This window comes from Neofelis nebulosa, chromosome X (genome assembly GCF_028018385.1).
Source record: "Neofelis nebulosa isolate mNeoNeb1 chromosome X, mNeoNeb1.pri, whole genome shotgun sequence".
NCBI classification, from domain to species: Eukaryota; Metazoa; Chordata; class Mammalia; order Carnivora; family Felidae; genus Neofelis; species Neofelis nebulosa.
Window position 1 is genome coordinate 67,421,990 of NC_080800.1, and position 17,922 is coordinate 67,439,911.

The 17,922-nt window shown below is 36.8% G+C and overlaps 1 protein-coding gene and 1 pseudogene across 8 annotated transcripts in view; one reads left to right on the top strand and one right to left on the bottom strand.

Moving 5' to 3' along the window:
* BRWD3 (bromodomain and WD repeat domain containing 3) overlaps positions 1-17,922 on the bottom strand; it is a 251,447-nt gene that overhangs the window by 146,306 nt on the left and 87,219 nt on the right. The gene's annotated exons all lie outside the window — the stretch shown is intronic.
* On the top strand, positions 11,720-11,853 carry LOC131503362 (U2 spliceosomal RNA; annotated as a pseudogene).

The window sequence follows — 17,922 nt, forward strand, 5'->3', positions numbered from 1 at the left end:
GTGCTTTTTGCAAAGCAAGGAGGGTGCAAGCTGCCATGTGTTAAGATATGAGAACTTATAACAGAGCCTGATTAGGATGCTAAGAGGTGGAAACTTGGAGAAAATGATGAAAATGAAGAAGAGGACGTTGTGGTAATTGGTGAGGAAACAGATAAAATGTCCCATACCATCTCACCCCTAATCTTAAATAGCAATTGCCCCAAAACTCCTAGGAAAAAACATAACATCTTTCCTTGTCCCTTGAAGTTTATAAATCTTACCATGTCTTTGAAACATCAACACCCCTGGAGATAACCAAAACACTGCCAGAAAAAAATAATACAGACTGCTATAGTTCTCTCGTCAACTGCATTATGATGAACTCTCATCAAACCAAATGGCCATTTTTAAGTCTTCTGTCATTTGCAGTTGCTGTTTTGCTCTGATGCTTTGCAAAAAATGTTCCTACAAAAGTGCTTCATCTTCAAGAAAACTCATGGAAAAGACTTTGACAGGTTTCTGATAACTAAGATTAAACCTTCATTTTGGAGATAATAATGAACCTATCAACTGTTCCCCCAAGGCTACATGCATAGCCACAAAGTATGTCATAGGATGGTAGTAGCTGGGGACCTATTGCTGTTTTCCTTCTCCCATCAGCAAAATGGGTCCATTACATTGATAATATGTTAACATGTAAAAATTTACCTCTGCTACAGGACACCTGCAGGCTTTGCTCAGGAACATCTGTGAGGAAGAAGATGGGCAATGAACCCGAAGAAAATTTAAGGCCCAGACACTGCCATAAAGTTTTGGATGTCATCCGGTCAGCTAAGACCCATAAATCTGTAACTGAAAAGGTGCAAGCCTAACCAACCCCTAAGAATGTAAAAGAGGTGTAATCCTTTATGGGAATTTTGGGGGTTTGGAAGACATTTAATCTGCACCTGGCATAGTACTCCCCATTCCTTATGCTGCCTAGTAAAAAATGGACACATATGGGACTGGGGACCACAGCAGCAAGCTGCCTCTTGAGAAGGCAAAAATACTAATAAAACAGATTAAAACCCTGGGCATCTCCTACGCAGCACTACCATTTGAGTTAGATATGTCCATGACTCCAAACGATGGCAGAGATAACAAAAGGGGAGGATGGCCCTGGGATTTTGGTTCCAGCTCCAGAAGTGGGTAAAGCCCCAATATACCCCATAGAGCAATAGCTCCTAGCAATGTACACAGTGCTCCTCCAGGTAAAGCCTCTCACATAGCAGTCAGGACAGCAGCCAGTGCACTTAGCTCAGAGTGGTCTTGGCTGCTGATCACTCATGAGCCCTGGCAATTAGCCCTTTGTACTGTTAATTAGGCTATTCTACAGGGATTAAATTTAAGGCCTGAACAATGGGAAACTGAGGGGCAGATGACCATTAAAAAGTCCTTGTGGGGTCAAGATATATATAAAATGACATTTGGGTCCATCTGCAAGAGCCTGAAGTGATTCTCACTGTTTTTCATGCCCTAGCTCTTAAGACACAGACACCCCTTGGCAATCAAGAAGCTGATGCCCCAGCTCGGGATTAAGCCTTAGCTACTGACCTTTTCAGTAGTGATAGCAGATTGGGTACATAAAAAGAGTGGCTCCCAAAATGCCCAAGTATGATAGCATACTGTCAAGGATGCCAGAGACTGTCCTCAGAGTCCAGTGACTTGGTTAAAGAAAGAAGAGCATGTTGTGTGTTCCAAACAAACCCAAGGCAACTGCCAAAAGACATGGGCCATCCACTGGAGTTCACAACCTGTGAGAAACTGGAAAATTGACTATATTGCCCTCCTTTGAGTGAGGGTTGTAAATATGCCTTGGTTTATGTAGACACTGCATCTGGCCTAACCCAAGCTTTTCCCTGCCACCATGTAAACCAGGCTGCCATGATTAGGTGATTATAAAAAAAAAAAAAAATTGAGTACCATGTATGAATACCTTCACCAAACACATAACAATCAGAAGTCACATTTCGAAGGCCATGATGTGCAAGACTGAACAATAAAATATGACATTAAACAAAGGTTCCATCTTCCCTATAACCAACAAACAGCAGCGTTGGTAGAAAGGAAAATGGAATATTAAAACAGCAAATTAGATACTTAACAGGCAAGACCACCCTGACCAACCAATCTAAAATACTGTCCTAGGCTTTAAAATATTTAAGTGACCAACCAGTAGGGCCTATTGCCCCACATGTCAGACTAGAGATCCCTGCCTAGGCACCTGATATGTAAAGATATAGAAGCTTCGGGAAACAGCCATTGCCCCAAATCTCACAGTGGATCAACACAATATGCTGTGGAAAACACCAAGCCCCATCATTCCTGGAAAATAAATTATCTACCAGAATTTACAATGCAATGTCCTATGAGATAGGTGACTTACTTCACACCCTGGGGTGAAGAATTACTCAACTTCCACTAACATCCTCTTGTCCTGCTACATGCCAGAGCTGTTAAAATACACTATAACTGAAACGAAACACGCACTACTGAAAGAAGGGAGTAAATGGGGGTCCTGATAATGGCATATCCTGACCCCAGTTCAGCTCTTTACACCTGACAGAACTGCTTCCCCTGTCCAACATTTATGGTATGTGAGGAATAAGCTTAGGAATTTCCTGAGTCTGCATTGATGGATTAACAAGGCATAAAGAATTAAAAAGCCATAGGATGAACACACCTAAGTTTGGGTAAACAAGATTAGGTAAATAAGATTTGACAAACAGGGCAAAGGCCCCCAGTATAGAACAAAGGTATAGGACAATAGCAGAAAGCTGCTTTCACAGGAAGGAAGGACCAAATAAGGTAAACAGGTAAATAGAGCTCCAGACCACAGTGGGGCTAAGTTGCTCAGAGCAGAGCTAATTAGCAAAAAAGGGTGCCTTGTTGACACTGAGATAGCATGCTCTATCTTTCTTGTCCCCTAGGCCAGTCTAGCTCTATCTTTCTTGTTCCCTAGGCCAGTTTAGGTCCAGCCTCATGTTTGCTGTAAACAACCTTCCACCCAGCACCAGAATCTTGTTTTGTATTGACCCAAACCCCTAACACCGCATATCTCTAAAACCCCCTTCTCCCCACAGCCATGAGTTAATGTTCACGGTTTCATTGTCTCTCTGTGGACACCCATCATGCCAGTAAGCCTTCTGATCCTAATAAAAATCAGGGCTCTTGTCTCCTCCCGGATGTTAGCCTCTCTCACATTTTTAACCCTGCATCCCGCTCTCCTGCTGGACAAGAGAGAACACCAGACCCAGAGTCTAGGACAATGGTATATACAACCAAGTCAAGTTTCTAAAGGTGCTAACCTCCCTCTCCTCAAAGTCAGAAGAAATGTTCAGTTTTTCCACTGATCTAACCATTTTGCCACTGTCTTTGTTCGCTCCAGTGGCTTAGAAGGCATTACAGCAAATGTGAAGCCCTTAATAAATTCACTCAGCAAGCATTCAATCATAACAATAAAACCTGTCCTTACTATTTTACTGTCCAAAAAAAAATGGCAATAGACATTATTACGCCTCACAAAGAGGTATCTGTGCCATTATCCAAACATAATGTTGTATGTTCACACCTAATGAATCTGTTAATGTATCTTCTTTATTAAATCACATGAAACACAAGTGAATGCCCCTAATAATCCAATTCCCAGCTTAGGATACCTAATAAATCAGTCAGTGGCTAAGATCATGGGCTCTTATAAAAAAAACAGTTGTCACTGATTTTGAAATCATTGTATTAATCTATGTTTCCTTTATATGTCCCTGTACTGTAACTGTTGCATTAGCCTACAAAGCAGCCAGCCAGGCACCAAAGAGGCGCTGCAATGCTAATAAAACCCACTACTGACCACTTAAGGCCCATTGCACAAGAGGGCACGTGAGATTGTGAAAGCTGGTCATGAGAGATGGACTATTGGGGAAGAACACTGAAAAGATGTGACCATTGCATATTCTTTCCTGCTTTGTCAAAGATTAGTTGTCTATACTTTTGTGGGTCCAATTCTGGAGTCTCTATTCTATTCCTTCGGTCTATGTGTCTGTTTTTGTGCCAATACGATGCTGTCTTGATGATAACAGCTTTGTAGTAGAGGCTAAAGGCTGGGATTGTGATGCCTCCTGCTTTGGTCTTCTTCTGCAAAATTATTTTGGCTATTCAGGGCCTTTTGTGGTTCCATACAAATTTTAAGATTATTTGTTCTAGCTTCGAGAAGAATGTTGGTGCAATTTTGATTTGGATTGCATTGAATGTGCAGATAGCTTTGGGTAGTATTGACATTTTAACAATATTTATTCTTCCAATCCATGAGCAGGGAATGTTTTTCCATTTCTTTGCATCTTCTTCAATTTCCTTCATAAGCTTTCTATAGTTTTCAGCATACAGATCTTTTACATCTTTGGTTAGGTTTATTCCTAGGTATTTTATGATGCTTGGTGTAATTGTGAATGGGATCAGTTTCTTTATTTGTTTTTCTGTTGCTTAATTATTAGTGTATAAGAATGCAACTGATTTCTGTACATTAATTTTGTATCCTGTGACTTTGCTGAATTCATGTATCATTCTAGTAGACTTTTGGTGGAGTCTATCAGGTTTTCCATGTATAGTATCATGTCACCTGCAAAAAGTGAAAGCTTAACTTCATCTGCCAATGTTGATGTCTTTGATTTCCTTTTGGTGTCTGACTGCTGATGCTAGGACTTCCAACACTATGTTAAACAACAGTGGTGAGAGTGGACATCCCTGTCATTTTCCTGATCTCAGAGGGAAAGCTCTCAGTTTTCCCTATTGAGGATGATATTACCTGTGGGCTTTTCATAAATGGATTTTATTATGTTTAAGTATGTTCCTTTTATCCTGACTTTCTCGAGGGTTTTTATTAAGAACGGATGCTGATTTTTTTCAAATGCTTTAAAGAATATTCAATGGAAAAAAAGACAATCTCTTTAAAAAATGGTGCTGGGAGAACTGGACAGCAACATTCAGAAGAATGAAACTAGACCATTTTCTTACATCATTCACAAAAATAAAGTCAAAATGGATGAAGGACCTGAATGTGAGACAGGAAACCATCAAAACCCTAGAGGAGACAGCAGGAAAAAAAAACCTGACTGCAGCCGCAGCAATTTATTACTTGACACATCTCCAAAGGCAAAGGAATTAAAAGCAAAAATAAACTATTGGGACCTCATGAAGATAAAAAGCTTCTGCACTGCAAAGGAAACAATCCACAAACTAAAAGGCAACTGACAGATTGAGAAAAGATATTTGCAAATGACATATAGGACAAAGGGCTAGTATCGAAAATCTATAAAGAACTCACCAAACTCCACACCTGAAAAACAAATAATCCTGTGAAGAAATGGGCAGAAGACATGAATAGACACTTCTCCAAAGAAGACAACCAGATGGCCAACAGGCACATGAAAAGATGCTCAACGTCACTCCTCCTCAGGGAAATACAAATCAAAACCACACTGAGATCTCAAATCACACCAGTCAGAGTGGCTAAAATGAACAATTCGGGAGACTACAGATGCTGGCGAAGATGTGGAGAAATGGGAACCCTCTTGCACTGTTGGTGGGAACACAAACTGGTGCAGCTGCTCAGGAAAACAGTGGGAGGTTCCTCAAAAAATTAAAAACAGATCTACCCTATGACCCAGTAATAGCACTGCTAGGAATTTACCCAAGGGATACAGGAGTGCTGATGCATAGGGGCACTTGTACCCCAATGTTTATAGCAGCACTCTCAACAATAGCCAAATTATGGAAAGAGCCTAAATGTCCATCAACTGATGAATGGATAAAGAAGTTGTGGTTTATATATACAATGGAATACTACTTGGCAATGAGAAAGAATGAAATATGGCCTTTTATACCAATGTGGATGGGACTGGAGAGTATTATGTTAAGTGAAATAAGTCATACAGAGAAAGATACCATATGTTTTCACTCTTCTGTGGATCCTGAAACACTTAACAGAAGACCATGGGAGAGGGGAAGGGGGAAAAAAAGTTACAGAGAGGGAAGGAGACAAACCATAAGAGACTCTTAAAAACAGAATAAACTGAGGTTTGATGAGGGGTGGGAGGGAGGGGAAAGTGGGTGATGGGCATTGAGGAGGGCACCTGTTGGGATGAGCACTGGGTGTTGTATGGAAACCAATTTGACAATAAATTTCATATATACACACACACACATATACATACATGTATATATACATGTATATATGTGTGTGTGTATGTGTGTGTATTAAAGAAAAGAGAAGAGAAAAGAAAAGAAAAGAAAAGAAAAGAAAAGAAAAGAAAAGAAAAGAAAAGAAAAGAAAAAAGAAAAGAAAAGAGAAGAAAAGAAAAGAAGAGATGCGACCACCAGCTAACCTCTGAGCTGGACCCCAGGGCAATCAAAGGCTCCTAAACTCTGCCCTTGAAATGCAGGTTCTTCTTGCCTTTCCACTACCAGAAGCTGCTCCAAGGGCAAAGCCTTGAGATAATGATGTGGTGTCGGGAACACCTGCACAGATTACTTGGCTGAACCCACGTAATGTCTCCTTATAAACTTTTAAGATTTCGTGGGCGGACATGGAGATCCATTTGTCTTGCTGCCACCCAAGACAAGCCTTAAGTGAAAGTTCCTTTTACTTATTAAAACTGACACCTACCAACCTGGAGTGCCCTGGCTCTTTCTCTCCTGCTCCTCTGAATACAGAGGCCAGTTTGAGATTACACTCAATAGGCTCCTTAGAGGGTTACAAACTGACAACTGCCTATGTTTTCTTCTAGGAATTCTTATTTCAGGTCCTACACTCAGCTCTTCCTTTATGAGTTAATTTTTGTGGATGGTATAAAATAGTGGTCTGGAGTTTTATTCTTTTGAATGTGGCTGTCCAGTTTTCCCAACATCATTTATTGAAGAGACTACTTTTTTCCCATTTTATATTCTTGGCTCCTTTGTTGTAAATTAACTGATCATATATTTGCAGGTTTATTTCTGGGCTCCTTATTCTGTTCCATTGATCTACTTGTCTGTTTTTCTGACAATACCATGCTGTTTTGATTACTAGAACTTTATAGTATAGTTTGAAGTCAAAAAGTGTGAGGCCTCCAGCTTTGCTTTCTCAAGTTTGCTTTGGCTATTTGTGGTCGTTTGTGGTTCCTACAAATTTTCGAATTATCTGATTCAGTTCTGTGAAAAATGCTGCTGGGATTTGATAGAGATTGCATGTAATCTCTAGATTGCTTTAGGGAGCACTAAAATAATATTAATTCTTTCCATCTATAAGCATGGAATATCTTTCCATTTATCTCTCTTCTTCAATTTCTTTCATCAGTTCTGGATTTCAGTGTGCAGATTTTCCTTTCTTTACATAAATTTATTCCTAGGTATTTCATCCTTTTGATGCAATTGTAAATGGGGATGTTTTCTCAGTATATTTTCTGATAGTTTCTCAGTGTATACAAACACAATAGATTTCTGTATACTGGTTTTCTATCCTGCAACATTACTGAATGCATTTATGAATTCTAACAGTTTTTTAGTAGAATCTTTAGTTTTCTATATATAGTATTATGTTATCTGCAAATAATTATAGTTTTTGCTTCTTCCTTTCCAATCTGGATGCCTTTTAGTTCTTTTACATGGCTAATTGCTGTGGCTAGGACTTCCAATACTATGTTGAATAAGGTGACAAGAATGGGTACCCTTATCTTGTTCCTGATCTTAGAGAAAAGCTTTCACCTTTATCACCACTAAGTATGATGTTAGCTGTGGGTTACTCACGTATCACCTTTATTATATTCAGATACATTGTCTCTATCCCACTTTGAGATTTTATCATAAATGAACGTGGAATGTTTTCAAATATTTTTTCTGCATCTATTGAGAGGATAATATAACTTTTATCCTTCATTTTGCTAATGTGGCATATCATGTTGATTGATTTGCAGATATTGATCATTCTTGCATCCCTTGCATACACCTGATCATGGTGTATGATCCTTTGAATGCATTGCTGAATTCATGTTGCTAATATTTTGTTAAAGATTTTTGTATCTCTATACATCAGGGATATTGTCCTGTAATTTCCTCATTTTTTGGCATTCTTGTCTGGTTTTGCTATCAGAGACTGACCTTGTAAAATTAGTTTGGAAGCATTCCTGCTTTAATTTTATGTGGAGTCTGAGGATGGTGATTAAATCTTTGAATGTTTTACAGTATTCACCAGTGAAGCCATCTGGTCCTTGAATTCCATCTACACTGATCTTTTTTATTTCTCCATCATTCAGTCTTGGAAAACTGTACATCTTAGGAATTTATCCATTTCTTCTAGGTGATCCAATTTGTAGGCATATAATTATAGTAGTCTTTTATGATCCTTTGTGTTTCTGTGGTATCAGTTGGAACTTATCCTTTGTTTCTGATTTTATCAATTTGAGTCCACTCTCATTTTTTCTTGATGAGTCTAGCTAAATGTTTGTCAACTTAATTATTTCAAAGAACTACCTCTTACTTTTATTGATCTTTTCTACTGTCAGTCTCTATTTCATTTATTTCTGCTCTGGTCTTCCTTCCTTCTATTAAATTGGGCTTTGTTTTTCTTTTTTTAGTTCCTTTGTGTGTAGAGTAAGATTGATTCTTCCAGATTTCTCTTATTTCTCAATATAAGTCTGTATCACCGTAAACTTAACTTTTTTTCCCCTTACTCCTTCATTTTCTTTTTTTTTAATATGAAATTTATTGTCAAATTGGTTTCCATACAACACCCAGTGCTCCTGCCAACAGGTGCCCTCCTCAGTGCCCATCACCCACCCTCCCTCTCCCCATCAACCCTCAGTTTATTCTCAGTTAAACTTAACTTTTTTATTTTAAATGTTTTTATTTATTTTTGAAGGAGAAGGAGAGAGAGAGCATGAGTGGGGGAGGAGCAGAGAGAGAGGGAGACACAGAATTCGAAGCAGGCTCCAGGCTCTAAGCTGTCAGCACAGAGCCGGATGCGGGGCTCGAACTCACAACCTGTGAGATCATGACCCGAGCCAAAGTTGGAAGCTCAACCGACTGAGCTACCCAGGCGCCCCTAAACTTAACTCTTAAAACTGCGTTGTTGCATCCTATATGGTTTGGACCGTTATATTTCCATTTCCATATGTCTCCAGGTATTTTTTTTTCCACTTCTTTGATATCCTAATCAATCCAATGAGTGTTCAGTAGCATCTTCTTTAAATACCCACATACCTGTGATTTCTCCAGTCTTCCTTCTGTAATTGATTTCTATTTTTATACTATTGTGATAAAAAGAAATGGTCGATATGATTTCAATCTTTTTGAATTACTAAGATTTGTTTTGTGACCTAAATATGATCTATACTGGACAATGTTCCATGTGTACTCTGGTGCTTGTAGATGGAACATTCATTATATGTCTATAGAGTCCATCTGGTCTAATGTGTCATTAAGACCAATCTTTCTTTATCCTTCCTTTACCATTTGGTAATGCCTTTCTATACCTTTTATTACCATCTTTGTTTGAAAGTTTATTTTGTCTAATATGTGTACAATTTCACCAGTGTTTTTTTCTCCTTAGAAAATTTCATTTTTACTGTTTTTTATTTAATCCCAGCTAGTTAACTTTCAGTGTTATATTGGTTTCAGGTGTTAAATATGCTCATTCAACACATCCATACAACACCCTGTGCTTATCACAAGGGAAGTCCATAATCCCCATCAACAACATAAGCCATCCTACACCCACCTCCCCTCTGTTAACCATCAGTTTGTTGCTTATTGTTAAGAGTGTTTCTTCAGTTACCTCTCTTTCTTTTTCCCTTGGCTGATTTGTTTTGCTTCTTAAATCCCACATATGAGTGAAGTCATATGCTATTTATCTTTTTCTGACTTTTCTCACTTAGCATAGTATTCTCCAGCTCCAACCACATTGTTACAAATGGCAAGATTTCATCCTTTTTTATGGCTAAGTAATATTCCATTACACACACACACACACACACACACACACACACACACACACAAAACACACCATATATACCACATCTTCTGTCCATTCATTAGTCAATGGACACTTGGGCTGTTTCCATAGTTTGGCTATTGTACATTATTCTGCAACAAACATCAAAACACATGTATCCTTTTTAATTAGTATTTTTGTATTTTTTCAGTAAATACCAAGCAATACAATAGCTAGATCATAGGGTAGTTCAATTTTTTGAGGAACCTCCATACTGCTTTCCAGAGCAGCTGCACCAGTTTACATTCCCACCAACAGGGCAAGAGGGTTTCCCTTTCTCCACATTCTGGCCAACACCTGTTATTTCTTATATTGTTGATTTTAGTCATTCAAACAAGTGTGAGGTGATATCTCATTGTAGTTTTAATTTTGTGATGATGAGTAATTTTGAGCATCTTTTCATGTATCTATAGGCCATTTGCATGTCTTCTTTGAAAAAAGATATATTCATGTCTTCTGTCCATTTTTTAATTGGATAATTCATTTATTGTGAAGAGGTTTTTTTTCTTTTAATTTAATTTTTTAAATTTACATCCAAGTTAGTTAGCATATAGCGCAACAATGATTTCAGGAGTAGATTCCTTAATGTCCCTTACCCATTTAGCCCATCCCCCCTCCCACAACCCCTCCAGTAACCCTCTGTTTGTTCTCCATATTTAAGAGTCTCTTATGTTTTCATCCTCCTCCCTGTTTTTATATTATTTTTGCTTCCCTTTGTGTTCATCTGTTCTGTGTCTTAAAGTCCTCATATGAGTGAAGTCATATATTTGTCTTTCTCTGACTGAATGATTTCGCTTACCATAATACCCTCTAGTTCCATCCATGTAGTTGAAAACAGGAAGATTTCATTCTTTTTGACTGCCAAGTAATACTCCATTGCATATACATATGTACCACATCTTCTTTATCCATTCATCCATCGATGGACATTTGGGCTCTTTCCACACTTTGGATATTATGGATAGTGCTGTTATAAATATTGGGGTGCATGTGCCACTTCAAAACAGTACACCTGTATTCCTTGGATAAATACCTAGTACTGCAACTGCTGTGTCATAGGGTACTTCTATTTTTAATTTTTCGAGGAACCTCCATACTGTTTTCCAGAGTGGCTGCACCAGTTTGCATTCCCACCAGCAGTGCAAAAGAGATCCTCTTTCTCTGCATCCTCACCAACATCTGTTGTTGCCTGAGTTACTAATGTTAGCCATTCTGACAGGTGTGAGGTGGTATTTCATTGTGGTTTTGATTTGTATTTCCCTGATGATGAGTGATGTTGAGCATTTTTTCATGTGTTGGTTGACCATCTGGATGTCTTTGGAGAAGTGTCTATTCATGTCTTTTTGAGCAGTGAGTTTTATAACTTCTTTATATATTTACAATACCAAACCTTTTTCAGATATGTCATTTGCAAATATACTCTCCCATTCCGTAGGCTGCCTTTTAGTTTTGTTGATGGTTTCCTTCGCTGTGCAGAATTTTATTTTGATGAAGTCCCCCAAATTTATTTTACTTTGGTTTCCTTTGCCTCAGGGGACATATCTTTTAAGAAACTGCTATGGCTGAAGACAAAGATGTTAATGGCTGTATAATCCTCTAGGATTTTTATGGTTTCAGGTCTCACATTTAGGTCTTGAATCCATTTTGAATTTATTTTTGTTTTTGGTTTAAGAAAATGGTCTAATCGCTTCTCGGCCTTTTGGCTAAGATCAAGTGAAGAAAATGGTCCAGTTATATCAACACCATTTATTGAAGAAACTGTCTTCTTCCCATTGGACCTTCTTTCTTGCTTTGTTGAAGATTAGTTGACTATATATCTGTGGGTTCATTCCTGGGTTTTCTATTTTGTTCCATTGACCCATGTGTCTATTTTTGTGCCAGTACCATACTGTTTTGATCACTATAGCTTTGTAATATAATGTGAAGTCCAGAATTGTGATGCTTCCACCTTTTCATTTCTTTTTCAAGATTGCTTAGGCTATCCAAGGTTTTTTGTGGTTTCATGCAAATTTTAGGATTGTTTGTTCTAGTTCTGTGTAAAGGGCAGTTGGTATTTTCATGGCATTGTATAAAATGTGTACACTGCTTTTGGTTGCATACACATTTTAACAGTATTTGTCATTCTAACCCATGAGCATGGAATGCCTTCCAATTTCTTTGTGTCTTCTTCAATTTCTTTCATCGGTGTTTTATACTTTACAGAATAACCACCTTTCATGTGTTTGGTTATGATTATTCCTAGGTATCTTATTATATCTGGTGCAAATGAAAATGAGATTGATTTCTTAAGTTCTCTTTCTGCTGCTTCATTACTGGTGTATAGAAATGCAACATATTTCTGTATGTTGATTTTGGAGTCTGCAACATTACTGAATTTATTTACCAGTTCTAGCAGTTTTTTGGTAGAGTCTTTTAGGTTTTCTATATACAGTATCATGTCATCTGCAAATAGTGAAAATTTTACTTCTTTGCTGCTGATTTGAATGCCATTCATTTCTTTCTGTTATCTGATTGCTGTGGCTAGGACTTGCAATACTATGTTAAATGACAGTGATGAGAGTGGACATCCTTATCTTGTTCCTGAACATAGAGAAAAAGCTCTCAACTTTTCCACACTAACAATGATATCAGCTGTGGGTCTTTTATAGATGGCCTTTATTATGCTTAGGTATATTCCCTCTAAACCTACTTTGTTGAGGGTTTTTAACATGAATGAGTGCTGTATGTATTTTATCAAGTGCTTTTTCTGTATCAATTGAAAGGATGATATGTTTCTTAACCTTAACTTTATTAATGTGGTGTATCACATTGATTGATTCGTGAATACTGAACCATGCTTGCAACCCAGATATAAATCCCATTTCAATGTGGTGAATGATTCTTTCAATGTATTGTTGAATTTGGTTTGCTAGTATTTATCAAGAAGTTTTGCATTCATGTTGATCAGGGATATTGGCCTATAGTTCTCTTTTTTAGTGAAGTCATTATCTGGATTTGGTATCAGGGTAATGTTGGCCTTACAGAATCAAATTTGGAAATTTTCCTTCCTTTTCTATTTTTTTGAATAGTTAAGAATAGGTATTAACTCTTCTTTACATGTATGGTAGAATTTGCTGGCGAAGCCATCTGGCTCTAGACTTTGGTTTTCAGGAGTTTTTTGGCATGTAGTAAAAAAAAGTGGTCCTAAAATTAAAAGGCCTACCTCAAGAATCAAGAAAAATCTCACATAAACAACCTACCCTTACACCTAATTGATTTAGAAAAAGAGTAAGTGGAAGCCTAAAATCAGCAAAAGGAAGGAATAGACATTAGAGCAGAAATAATTGATATAGAAACTAAAAAACAAAACAAAACAAAACAGAAAAGATCAATGAAACCAGTAGATAACTCTTTGAAAAAATTAATATAATTACCAGGAGATACTTCTTTGAAAAAATTAATATCATTAATAAACTTCTAGCCAGACTTATCAAAAATAAATGAAAGAACCTAAATAAATAAATCACAAATGAGAGAGGAGAAATAGCAACTAATACCACAGAAATACATGTAATTTTAAGAAACTATTATGAAAAACTATATACCAACAAATTGGACAAGCTGGAAGAAATGTATAAATTACTAGAAACATATAGACTATCAAAAACTGAAACAGAAGAAACAGAAAACATAAACATATTAATAACCAAGAAAGAGATTGAATCAGTAATCAAAAACCTCCCAACACACAAAAGACGGGCATTCTTTTCTTTTCCATTTGCATGGAATACCTTTTTCTACACTTTCACTTTCAGTTTATTCATGTTCTTAGATCTGCAGTACCTTTTTCTATACTTCCATTTTCAGTTTCTTCATGTTTTTAGATCTGCAGTGACTGCACACACAACATATTAATGAACCTTGCTTTTTAAAAAAAAAATCAACTTATCTAGTCTATATATTTGATTGGACAATTTAGTCCATTTACATTTATAGTAATTGTAGATAGGAATGTATCGATATATTCTTTAATATTTTCTTTTTACTTCCTCTCTGTTCCTTTCTTTTTTTCTTGGATTTTTCCTTTGTGGTTTGGTGATTTCCTTAGCTTTATTCCTTTCTCATTATATTTTGTTTTACTATAGATTTCTGCTTTGTATTACATGAGGTTAACATTTAATATCCTATATATACATCAACTTATTTTAAGTTAATACTATCTGATATTTAAATGTATTCTAAACCTATAAATCTTTATTACCCCTCACATGTTATTTTTAATGTTGATTTTAAATCTGTTCATTATGGATGTCTACCGGGAAAAGGGGTAGAGTAGGAGAACCATAAGCTCATTTTATACCACATTTACTAGATTTACTAGATTTACACATTTACTAGAAGTGTGACTCAGACACAACTGCAGAACACAAGCAACACACACAGGTTACTCTGCTGAAGGCCAGGTTCAGGAAAATGGGACACTGCACTTCAGGGCACTCTAAGAGCTCTTCTTCATAAAGGCACTACTTCCAAGAGCAGAAGACATAGCTGAATTTTTTAACATATAAAAGCAGATGCAGAGAGACAGACAAAATGAGAGAAATATATACCAAATGAAAGAACAGACAAGGCCATAGACAGGTATCTAAGTGAAACAGATATAAGTAACATGCCTAATACAGAATTTAAAGCAATGATCATAAGGACATTCACTGGAATTAAGAAAGGAGTGTAAGACAAGAGTGAGACCCTTAACACAGAGATAAAGAATAACATAGCAGAGATAAAGGGGTCAATAAACAAAATGAGAAACATGCTTTATGGAAAGAAGAGAATAATGGAAGAACCAGAGGAACAAGTTAATGATCTAGAAGACAGAGTTATAGAAAGTACTCACACTGAACAGGAGAGAAAAAAGAATTATGCAAAATGAGAACAGACTTTGGTTATCTCAGTGACTCCATCAAATTTAATAACATTCATATTATAAGAGTCCCAAAACATGAAAAGGGAGAAAAGGAGGCAGAAAATTTATTTGAAGAAATAATAGCTGAAAACTTCCCTAATCTGGAGAAGGAAACAGATATACAGATGCAGGAAGCACAGAGAACCCCCATCAAAGTGAACAATAATAGGCCAACACATATTGACATTAAATGTGCAAAATATAGTGATAAAAACAAAATCTTAAAAGCAGCAAGACAAAAGAAGATAGTACCTTAAAAGGCAAAACCCATAATGCTAGCAGGAGCTTTTTAAATGGAACTTATGCAAGCCAGAAGGGAGTGACATTGTATACCAAAATGCTGAATGGGAAAAATCTATAGGCACGAATAGTCTATCCAGCAAGGCTATGATTTAGAATATGAGATAGAGTTTCTAAGACAACAGCAAAAAAATAAAGGAATTCATGCACACTAAAACAGCCCTGCTAGAAATATTTAAGGGGACTCTTTGGGTGAAAAGGAGAAACAAAAAGTGACAATATAAAGGTAAGAAACACAGAAGCAGTAAAAATGAATATTTTAGTTAAAAAAAAATCAGTCAAGTATCTCACAGGAGAAAAGGATATAGATTATAACAACATACACATTAAATGCAGGGAGTAGAGAAAAAAGGAATGGGTCCAAACGTAAAAGACCATATAGACTCCTATATACAAAAGAGGTTATACACAAAATTTCTGGTAACAATATACCAAAAACCACTAAAACATATACCAAAAATAAAAACAAAGAAATCGAGAATATATCATTATTGAAAATCAGGAAGACATGAAAAGAGAAAAACAAGAAAGGATCAGAAAAATTTTTCAGAAACATCTACAAAACAAATAGTAAAATAACAATAAACACATATCTATCAATAATTACTTTGAATACAAATGGCCTAAAAAGTTTAATCAAAAGATATAAGGTGACTAATTGGGTAAAAAAACAAGACCCATTTATGTGCTTCCTACAGGAGACTGATTTTAGAACAAACAACACCCGCAAAATAAAAGTGAGGGGATGGAAAAATATCATGCAATTTATATACATTATGGTAAAGCAGCAGAAAGAGAAATTAAGAAATCAATACAACTTACAATTGTACCAGAAATAAGAAGATACCTAAGAATAAACCTAACCAAAGAGGTGAAAGACCTGGACTCTGAAAACTATAAAACACTAATGAAAGAAACTGAAGAAGACACAAAGAAATGGAAGACATTCCTTGCTCAGGGATTGGAAGAACAAATATTGCTAAAAGGTCTATACTATGTAAAGTAAGCTACACAGTTCAGACATTCTCTATCAAAATACTATAAGCTTTTATCACAGAATTAGAACAATCTTAAAATTTTTATGGAACAACAAAAAACCTCATTTAACGAAACCAATTTTGAAAAAGAAACACAAAGCTGGAGGCATCACATTTCTGGATGCCATGTAACATTACAAAGTTACAGTGATCAATAAAATAGGGGACGACATGGCAGAGAAGTAGGGGGATACATACTTCGCGCGTCTCTCAAACAGAAGTGCAGAAGCCAAAGGACTTTGAACAACAGAATCTGGGAGGAAAAGAGACTGAATCTACTAGGAAGAAAATGGGAAAGCTGGAAAAAAGATAGGGCTACTCCAGGAAACAAATCAAAGTACGCCTGGTGGAGGGTCCAAAATATCACTATGAGTAGGGGAATAAAATAACCAAAGTCACAAAAACAGAGAGCAAGTAACAATCTCTGAAAAAACACCTCGTGAAGGGCCAGGCCCTGGACAGTGTTTGACCCTCCTTTAAAATAGCAGTGCTTGCAGGTGCAGAGCACATAACAAGCTTTTAAAACTCATAAGAGACAGAAACTAGCCAAAATGATGAAATGGAAGAATTCTCAAAAGAAACTCCAGGAACTAGCAACAGCTAACAAACTGATCAAAAACGATTTAAGCAATGTAACAGAAAATGAATTGAAAATAACAGTCATAAAATTAATCGCTGGGCTTGAAAAAAGCATAGAGGAAAGCAGAGAATCTATTTCTACAGAGATCAAAGGACTGAAAAAACAATCCTGAGGAATTAAAAAATGCTATAAATGAGGTTCAAAATAAAATGGAGGCAGCCACAGCATGGACTGAAGAGGCAGAGAGGAGAACAGGTGACTTAGAAGATAAAATTATGGAAAAAGGAAGCTGAGAAAAAGAGATAAAAAAATCCATGAGTGCAAGGGAAGAATTGGAGAACTAAGTGATGCAATCAAAAGGAACAATATCTGTATCGTGGAATTACACAAGAAGGGAAAGAGAAAGGGGCTGAAGGTGTGTACTTGAATAAATCATAGGTGAGAACTTCCCTGACCTGGGGAAGGAAAAAGGCATTGAAATCCAAGAGACACAGAGGACTCCCTTCAGACATAACTTGAATCAATCTTCTGCACGATATATCTAGTGAAAATGGCAAAACACAAATAAAAAGAGAGAATTCTGAAAGCAGCTAGGGATAAATGGGCCTTAACATACAAAAGTAGACACGTAAGGATGGTAGCAGACCTATCTACTGAAACGTGGCAGGCCAGAAAGGAATGGCAGGAAATCTTCAATGTGATGAACAGAAAAAATATGCAGCCAAGAATCCTTTATCCAGCAAATCTATCATTTAGAATAGAAGGAGAGATAAAGGTCTTCCCAAACAAACAAAACTGAAGGAATTCATCACCACTAAACCAGCCCTACAAGAGATCCTAAGGGGGATCCTGCGAGACAAAGTACCAGACATATCGCTACAAGCATGAAACCTACAGACGTCACGACTCTAAACCCATATCTTCTATAATAACACTAAACGTAAATGGACTAAATGTGCCAACCAAAAGACATAGGGTATCAGAATGGATAAAAAAACAAGACCCATCTATTTGCTGCCTACAA